This window comes from Choloepus didactylus, chromosome 14 (genome assembly GCF_015220235.1).
Source record: "Choloepus didactylus isolate mChoDid1 chromosome 14, mChoDid1.pri, whole genome shotgun sequence".
Taxonomy (NCBI): domain Eukaryota; kingdom Metazoa; phylum Chordata; class Mammalia; order Pilosa; family Megalonychidae; genus Choloepus; species Choloepus didactylus.
This window is the reverse complement of record NC_051320.1, coordinates 44,394,204-44,404,517: the sequence shown is the minus strand read 5'-3', so window position 1 is coordinate 44,404,517 and position 10,314 is coordinate 44,394,204. Positions and strand designations below refer to the sequence as shown.

The following is a 10,314-nucleotide window of genomic DNA, read 5'->3' as shown; positions in this document are numbered from 1 at the left end:
AAGGTTTTTAAACCCACCGAATAAGCAAAGGTATATTTAAAATTTCAATTTTGAATGATGCTGAGGATAAGATGAGGTTGAGATTGTTTTTATTGGTGGGAAATTAAATTGCTATTCCCTTTCTAGAAAGCCATCTAAAAATATGTATTGAAAGCTTTATGAATATGAATTTTTATGAATCCATTCTTGGAAATTTCTTTCTAAAGAAAATTTTAAAATACTAAAATAGATTTAACTCAAGATAGTTTTTTTAAAGGGAAAATGTAAACAACTTAAATATTCAACCAAACAAAATGGTTAATCAAAGTTCAGAAGATTATTAAGCAGCCCTTAAAAATAATTCATTCTAGAAATGGCTCATGTTCTTATGGTGCCTAAGCCTGGAGTGGAGAAAAAAGTTCATTAAAAAGGAAAACCTTACACTTAAATGTAGAACAAGCACCAAGACATATGCTGGGAAAGAGAAACAGAGGGAATTATAGGGTAGGGAAAAGGAGAAGGGTCCTTAGAAGGATTTATTTTAATACTACATAAAGGAATTGCAAATCATGGCATCTATAATCGGTTGGCATTGGTTCATAAATAGAAGAGCATGGATGGACTGAAGGAACAGGGACATTCTAGGGTATAGAGGCCACAAAGAAAGTAATAGACGGCATGAAGAAGTCAGGAAGAAGTTCTGAAGAGTGCCAAGTTCAGAGTTCAAACCAAGGAGTTGACAGTTAACAATGCTAAGGTGTAAAATGTTATGGTGATTATTAAATAACTAGAGTGGCTCTGAGAGTTATCAGAGGGTCACACTCCATAATGAGTACAAAGAATTAGCCAAAAGAGTGTGAGAATGACTACAAAAACCCATCACCTTCTTTCTAGGGATGAAGGTGACCGTCAGGCAACATCTGATTCTTAACTTAAATATGTTTCCTGGAGGTTGCTATAGGTACTGATCAGCAGTGATAACTGTGTTTGAGACGGAAACAACATCAGCTGGATTTTTTCTGGATTTAAGGATGCTTAGAATATTGTGCTGTAGAATAAAAATATAAGGAAATTTAGACATTTGTTCAAATGGTGACTAGAAATAGAGATTTTAGAATGTTTTCTCATATTTTCTTCTGGCTAGAAATTTTTGGCTTCCCTTTTTTGAGCACTTTTCTTGGTGTGTCTAGAAGATGTGAAATACTATATTCTGTAATACCGAAGAAGAGAAAATTGGATTTTTTTTTTTTAGTTCAGTCATGACCATCTGGCTTGATGTGAAAAAATAGTCAAATACTAAGCACTTAACCTAATGTCTTCAAATCTCTAAGACCCCCATATATTATTTGCGGCACCATTATTTTCTTTTAAAATAAATTTTAATAAGCTGTGTTAATTAATCACATATCATAAATTTTTATATGCATTTCTAATTCAGAAATGTGAAAATTCTAAAAAAGCACACCTGTGAATTGATGAAAAAAAATGGTAATTGACAGTATTGTTGGATGGATTTGGAAGGGAGTTGCAGAATTGAAGTGACAATGTGTGCATTGGTAATCTTTGGAGCAGAATAGAGACCAGGGGCTTTTCCCCTTCTGTCTGGTGTCTTGCATCCTTTAAAAAGTGACATGAGTTTTCTTGATTTGAAGTAATATTTTAAACTAAAATCATATGTTTGTGAAAGTCAATTATAAGTTTGCCATTATCTCCATTATTAACTTTGGGGCCTAGATTTGACATTAGAAAGAAAAGTTCACAGCTGTATCTTCAATTTCCTCTTTGGTATCTTGACTATTTGAAGGAGGATTATTTTGCAGTTTCATAAAAGCTTATTTTAAAACTGATATGCAAGCTTTCATTTGGATATTGTTTTGAGAGAGACTGCCCTTAAACTAATACTTTCCTTATTCATTCAATATTATGTCAGATAATGATCATAATTTCCTCTGAAGTTAAAAGGGCAGAGAACTTGTGACTATATAAAAATTACTCAAATATAAGCTTCCATCCAGCTGAAAATATTGTATCATTTTACCCTCACTGGTTTCTATTTCTCAAGAAAATCCATAGTTTTTACCCTGCCTAGAAGTACTATATCTTGACTGATTCTGTTTTATTATTATTATTATTATTATTATTATTATTTTGGTAAAACTGCTTGACCTGATATTAATATTTTGTGATATATTCTCTCTCTTTTAATTATATTGCTTATTATTGGGGGCACAAGCATGTCATAATTATATTTTATTCATTACTTTCCTTTCCATAAAGTAAAAACATATGCTCATCTTATTTTTCCTTTGTCAAAATAATTGTCAAATTTCCCTACATCTCTAAAGCAAAACTCACTCTAAAGTCATCCACCTAGTCATCACTCCTTATTCTTCAAATAATGGTTCGGCATCCATGATGGTAAGGATTTGGTGATTCAAATAAAAACACACCAAAAAACCTTAATACCAAATTACTCTGAGTCTAGAGGGAGAGACAAACCTGAAGACTTATCAAATAGAATAAAATTTCTTATCTTTAGCAATACAGGTTGCGTCAAGCACAGTGGCAGCACAAAGGAAGGACTGATCACCCTAGCTTAAGCAATCAAGGAATCCTTGGTGTAGAGGGTAACAATTAATCTGAGTCTTCAAAGTTTAGTAGAAATACCCCAGAAAGGTAATTGATTCTGGTAGGAAAAAAGGGTAGGAAATTCCAGGCAGAGGCAAAACATGTGCAAAAATGTGGAAGTATAGAGCATGCAATGTTGAGTCTTCCAAGTATTACAAATTTCTGGAATATGATGTTAGAAAAAGAGAATGATGAGTCATGATGCTGGATAGAAAGAAGGAAGTCATATCATTATAGGCTGAATACATCATTTTAATTGTTCAGAGTTATTCTGTAGATGATGAGCTATCATTGGAAGACTTTATGCATATTTGCAATTTAAACTATAGGAAGAATTAGAAGGGTAGGGCAATACTGTTCAGGAGGTTATTTCAGTTAGACCAGGTGAGAGCTGATGTGGTTCTGAACCACAGAGATTGAAGAGGGGAAGAAGTGATAGATTTGAGGAAAGTGAGGAAGGAAAAAACTGATGAAATTTGATTCTTAAATTAAACATGAGTAATGGGAGAGAGAAAACAATTTGGGTAGACTAAAATTTTCTGAGCATCTGGGTGGAAGGCAGAATTAAGGGAGAGAGTGCTAAGATAATTGAGTTTAAGAAGGAATTGCCAAATAACATTGTCAGACATCTATACAGACTTTGAAATTTCTTGGGATTATGTCAACACAAACACTGGAGCCAGAAACCGTGTGCCAAATCTGAAAGTCTTCAATAACTAAACTGTAGTGGCTAGAAGGTGTTGGGGGATGGTAAGAAGGAATGGTGGTTGGTAGTAGGGTCAGACGCAAAGGCTCAAGGAGCATAATAAGCTTTTATTAAGAGTGTCCAGCAAAGGATGAACTGCTTTTCTCCTCCCCATCTCTGGAAAGGTATATGCAGATGCTAGAAGACAATCTTCTAAATGTTATGATGATAATAATAATAATTCACCTGTCGAAGGTTAGATTAGCTTACCTTTAAAATTCATTCCAATACTAACAGGTAATGATTCTCTGAAAACACAGGGCAGCAGCTAAACACCATGGTAGTGGTTGCAAAATTACTGTGATTGTAATGTAAACACCATGGAGTGTACTAAATTTTATAATCACAAATCTGAAAAATCTCATTGTGTGAGGCATTGTGTCCAACTAGTTCAAAGAATATTAACCACAAAAATTTCAAAACTTCTTTTATCTCAGTCTTAAAGTAATCTTTAAGGGACTATAGCATGAGAAAGCTATATTAATTTGTTTTCAACAATATACATTTTGACGGCTGATAAACTTATTGAAACAAATACAGAAATGAATTCTGAAAGCAAATATAAAAAGTCCTAGGGTAAGTTGTGTTTTCAGATGATCTCTTCCAAAGACCTTTTCTACTGGCTTGAATAACCAGAGGTTGGTTGTATCTGGAAATAAAAAATTATATATCTGGAAAATGAATCATTAATATTATTATTGAAGGGTTATTAATTATGAAAAAACAAAGCACTTTAGTATAAAATGAAAACCAGTCAGCTTGTCACCAAAGTTATACTTCCAGGCAGAGAGCTTATAAAGGCAAGACAGAGTCACGCCTTGACCATTATATGAAGCAAATCTGAAATTAATCAGGTGGTGAATTATAGTTCAATTTTCCATCTGATAAGAAAAAATGTTCAAAGATTCTCAAAATAACCCATTTCTACTCTGGCATAATTATAATTATTAAAAGTTGACAAGGCACAGTTTCCAGGTAATTTCTAGTTTTCGAATTTTGATTGAGGTTGCTCATCATATTAAATGATGATGATGATAATAATAATGATAATGTTTTTAATAAAGATAGGTCAGAGTTAAAGCTTGCCTTATTTGACAATTCCTAAGAAGTAAGTTTAAAATTCATGTAAAAACTTTTAACACAACTATAAAAGCCTGGAAACTGTTTATTCTCAGTGTTTAGATATTGTATTCACTGTTTTCCCCAGGTATCTGTATTAAAACTGATATGGATGCCAGAATAAAGTATAAAAAGATAAGAAAATTTAAGACTTTCTTTCTTTCCAAAATGGCTATACTCAGGATTACTTTTGCAAAAGGAGATTTAGTGGTTAATGGCAACTCTACACTTCCTGGTTCTCTGGCCAAAACCCTTGGAGTCTTCTTTATTTCTCTCACCCACCCGTTCTGTTGGTCTACCTTAAAAATATATCCAGAATTCTATCACTTTTCAACTTCCTCAACCAGTACCAAGTACAGACAACATCACCATTTGTCCTAGTCTAACAAGAATTCCCATTAACTGGTCTCATTGCAGGTAGAGTGATTTTGTTGTTGTTGTTGTGTCAGATCATTCCACTCATCTATCTATTTAAGCTCTTCCATAGTTTCCTTTATCACCTAAGAGGTCAAGATTCTCAAACTGTTGCCAGTATCTGAGGGCCTGTTTTAGCGGGCTTGCCGTTATGAGGAATGAATTAAATCATATATATAAATCACCTATCATAGTATCTAGAATTGCTGAACACTGCTCCCCAAAGGTTCTGATACTTTAGGTCTAGTATGGTGCTTGAAAATGTGCATTTGTAACAAATTCCCAAATAATGAGTTATCATCCCAGGTGGTGCTTCTGCTGCTGATCCAAGGACCACACTTTGAAAGTCCCTACTACGACAATAGTATCCTACGATCGGTGCCATTACCTCGATGATTTCATTGCCTACTCCATTCCCCATGGCACATTCTGCTGTAAACACACCCCCAGTCACATTCTGGCTCAGGGCTTTTGTGTTTGCTCTTCCTATGTCTTGGATGCTCTTCCTGCAGGTATTCATATGGCTAGTTTTCTCCTATCCTTGAGGACTTTACCTAAATATTTGCTTGGGGAGGTCTTTCCTGGCCACCCTATCTAAATGCACAGCTCTCTTCCCACCTCCAAAGTCCCTGATATTTCTTACTCCCCAATTTCTGCCTTATTTTTCTACTTTGACATTTACTATTATCTAATATACTATGTAACTTATTTATCTTGTACGTTTTCTGCCTTCCCTATTAGAAAATAAACTGTTTTAGGACAGAAATGTTTTTCCTTGCTCTGTATCCAATGCCCAAAACAGTGCTTGACACATAGTAAGTACAGATAATAGATACATATGTTAATTAAGTAACAAAGGAATGAGAAAATCAAGAAAGCAGGAGACAAAGCAAATGGATACACTTAGTTGATATTATGTTAGTGTCAATAAGGAAAATAATATTAATTTCTGAACCACTATTAGTAGTATAACTTTGAGATGTTTCTAGAATGGGTGACAATATTGCACTGAAAGGTCAACATACTCTTAACTAATTCAGTTTGTAATTGCAAACTGTAATTACACTTGTTGGCCTGATAGTTTAGAAAAACAAATGAAGTAATAAAATATAATAAACATTTCCTGAGTACTTAACATATTCTAAATACTATGATAAGTGATTTATCTATATGATTTCATTCATTCCTCATAACCGCCCCATGAAGTAGGTTTTCTTTATTCATATTTTATAGAGGAGGAAACTAAGTCCAACATAACTTAGGCAACTTTCCCAAGGCTATACAATCACAAGTTGTGGTTAAGTACTCAGATCTAGGTCTGCCTCACTACAAAGCCCACATTTTTTACTACTACATTTTACATTCTATGAGTATAAGTACATTGTGTCCTATGTCATGGGTATTATTAAAATTATGCTCCAGAAAAAAAAGTCTCCTGGGATGGTGAAGGTTCCAAAAACATTTGATGAGCATGGTTAAGGGAGCTGATTTTATATGTCCTTGGGAAGAGAAGACTCAATGACAGCATGATAGATGATTTAAATATTTTGAAAGGCTTCCATGTGAAAAATGGAAAATAAATACTGGTTAGCTTCAGGATAAAAATTAATAATAACAAAGGGCAGAAATTATAGATTAGAAAATAGTAAGTCTTTGAAAAGAATATTTTGGTGACTTGTTCTGTCCAGCAATGAAATGAGTGGCCTTTTTATTTCCTATGAGTTACCCTACCCTGAAAGGTTGAAATAGGGGCTATATGAACACAGGAAAAGGACATTGTTGATCCAATTCCTTTATTAAGGGAAAGAAGATTAGAATATATGGTTGTAATATCTTTTCCATCTCTGAGGTTCTATGAGTCCTTCAGCCAACCAACACTCACTTCAGTGGCAATTAAATTAGTTTGGCTGATTTAATAGATTTTTTATTGAATTGAATATTACAGGTCAGTTAATCCCTTAATGTACGAGAAACAAAACAAGCCAAAAAATAACTATAATAAGGCAAAGTCATTGGATGAAATACCCTTAAGTTCCTTTCTCCCTTGCTTACCACTTACCTATATCCATATTTCTGGATATTCTTGTTTATTTACTCCTTATCTCTGTGTAAGTGTTGTCCCTCCTTCAATCTAGGGCTGAACTTGCTATTTTGCTTGGAATCCTACCTCCTCTGATGGATCTCTTCTGTCTTAGTTTGCTAGGGATGCTATAACAAATAGCACAGACTGGTTGGCTTAAACAAAAAGAATTTATTATCTCATGGTTTTGGAGGCTAGAAGTCCAAAATCAAGATACTGGCAGGTCATGGTTTCTCCAAAGTCTGTAGGGTTCTAGTGGTGGTTTGTTGGCAGTAAATCGTTGCCTCTGTCACATGGTAGTGTGGATTAAGGACTAACTACCCTAATTCAAACTGACCTCATCTTAATAAATCTTCAAAGATCCTATTTACAAATGAGTCCACACTCACAGGACTCAGGTTAGGACTTGAACACGTCTTTATGGGGAAGATGATTCAATTCACAAAATCTTTTCTAGTCTGCATCTTCATCTTCTCCCTCCTTATTGGTTCTTCCCTCTGTATATATAGCCATGTTTAGGTCTTTCCCAACTCTAAAATTTTTCTAAACCATACGTCTTCTCTTGCTCTCTCCCTAAATATTTCTTTTCCTTAAGGACAGATTCTTGGAAGAGAAATCTATATTCTGTCCACCTCCTTAACCACCACACACTCATAAACCTACTGAAATCTGGGTTTCCACGCTCAGTGCTCTACTGAGTTAGGTTACCTGGGCCTTCCTGAGATGATCTTGTATATTCCTGTTTCAAAGATCCCCAAGAGCACCTGCACATTCAGGGACTCACTATAAAGATTCACAGGATGCAGCATATAGTTGTACTCACTGCTGAGATGTCTTACAGCTACAGAGTAAGGATCAGTAAGGGAAAGAAATACAAGTGGTATCTGGATCAATTCATGCTCAGTCTTCCTACTTTCCCTCCTGTGAGTGGTCACACAGAACACACACTGCCTCCACTCATCTGTACTGTTTATGCTTAGGGAAACCCATTTGAGACTAAGAGTTCAGGATTTTTATTTGGGGGCTGACCATGTAGTCATTCTATGCCTAGTAACTACCAAAGTTCCAGATTACCAGTAGGAAACCAAGTCCTTAGCTGCTCATCAACACGTTGTACAAACAATCTAGGCAAAATCATGTATTCAGGGAGCGTTAGAGAAGCCAGTTCCCAGTACCAGCCCTAGCCCTTGCAAGCAGGCCCTTCCAAAGATAGCTGTCTCAGGCCTTCTATGTTAACTCTTCTTGCCCAATTCCCATACTTTCTAATACTCTCCATTAATTAATGGAGATTAATCTGATTAATCCCATATTAATCTCTGTATCTTCAATAGTGCTTCTTGGCTAAACTTATATCTCCAAAAACCTATTACCATTAAAATCCTAAGCCTAGCGTTTTTCATTAAGGTGCCATACAAAATCCTCAAATTCACACTGCATAGATCTTAATTTTTCATCTTTGTAACTAGTTTTCCCTAGAGTTTCCTCCATTCCTTACTGCCTCCCAGTATTACCATCCTCCCAGTTGCCATAACCAGAAAGCTGGGAGACATCCTAGACTGCTCCATCTCCCCTATCCATCACAGGTTATTTCTGAATCTCACAGATTCTACCTCCTTAAAACCTGTATAACCTTACCCCTCCCCTTTATCTTCACTGCAACTACCTTCACTTATTTTCTAGGTACTTCCATTCATCATTTCTTACCTAATTACTAGAGTAGTCCTCCGCATGTTTTGCCTGACACCATACCAGACTCTCACAAATTCATTCTCATACCAGCCAGATCTTGGGCTAGTTTACTTAGCATTTATGAATCTGGTATTTCATATATGTAAATTGGACATTCTATTAGTCCAGGTCTCATAAGATTGTTGTGAATTTTGAGATAGTAAATATAAAATGATTAGTGTATGGTTAATGTAAACGAACAGGCCATGTGTTGCTGCTACCACAGCCGTGGTGGTTGTGAGCTGAGTGCCAGGGCTCAGAGAGCCGGCTCTGTCCTTTAGCCACCACCGCTGCCGCCATGAAGTGGATGTTCAAGCAGGACCACTCGCTGGAACACAGATGCGTGGAATCCGCGAAGATCGGAGCAAAATATCCTGACCTGGTTCCGGTGATCGTGGAAAAAGTCTCAGGCTCTCAAATTGTTGACACTGACAAACGGAAGTTCTTGGTTCCATCAGACATCACTGTGGCTCAATTCATGTGGATCATCATGAAAAGGATCCAGCTTCCCTCTGAAAAGTGATCTTCCTCTTTGTGGATAAGACAGTCCCACAGTCCAGCCTAACTATGGGACAGCTCTACAAGAAGGAAAAAGATGAAGATGGATTCCTGTATGTGGCCTACAGCAGAGAGAACACTTTTGGCGTCTGAGGGCCTGTGCTGGGTTAGGTGCACTGTTGCTGCTTGTGTATCTTGTAAATAGCTGGCCATTTTCAGTTATCACAGAACCTCTTCACTATTAGTGCATTTGTAACTGGATTTATTTCTTAATATATTGGAAGGTTTTGTTTACTTAGACTAGTAAATTATCATACAGAGTTTTATTTTGAGTTCTTTTTGTGCATTGTTCTCATGGCTATACTCTCTAGCGAACCTGTTCCTCTGGAAATCATATTTAATGAAGATATTTCCATATTGAAGTGAGGTAGGTTGGGTATTAAAGTGAAAGGGGAGGGAGATGATGCTTTTATTCTGGATTATGTTTGAAGTGTTAGATGGCTAAGTATTAAAGCATCCAAATTAAATCCTTAGCAATCAGAAAGAACACTTGCTTCATTAGATTTTGGCAACTACCAATCATGTTGGACAGAGCTAATCTGTTCTTTCTGACACTATTAAGGTAAATAATTAATAAAACTTCCTCTTATGAAGGGAAATCAAAAAAAAAAAAAAAAAAAAAACAAACCACTAGTATCAGTTACCAATATGTTACCATGATGTTCTAAAAATTCTTTGAAGTATTTAAAAAGACAAATCTTATCTTTTTTATGTCACTGTTTGAAAATTGCCAATGCCTCAACAAGGCCCTCAGGATACAGTCTGAACTCTTTAGTTTGACACCTCATCTCTTATAATTCCAAACTTACACTCCTAGCCTCAGTCACAGCGAGATAGTTGAGACTCGCCAAGTAGGTCAGACTATCCCTTTTCTGTCTCGTAAGCCTTTCTACATGGTCCTTTCATCTGCAATCCTTTTACCCTATTCACTTCCTGCCCATAACCCCTTTTATCTCAATAGCTCCTCCTCATCCCTAAAGATTAAATCTAAAAAGTTATCTCTCCAGGAAGGTTTTTATGATCTTCCTAGGCTGTACCTTTTATGTATACTCCACCACAACCT

The 10,314-nt window shown here is 35.8% G+C and overlaps 1 pseudogene; it reads left to right on the top strand.

The window, feature by feature from the left end:
- Nucleotides 1-8,954: 8,954 nt before the first annotated feature.
- LOC119509243 lies at nt 8,955-9,344 on the top strand (annotated as a pseudogene).
- Nucleotides 9,345-10,314: the final 970 nt, after the last annotated feature.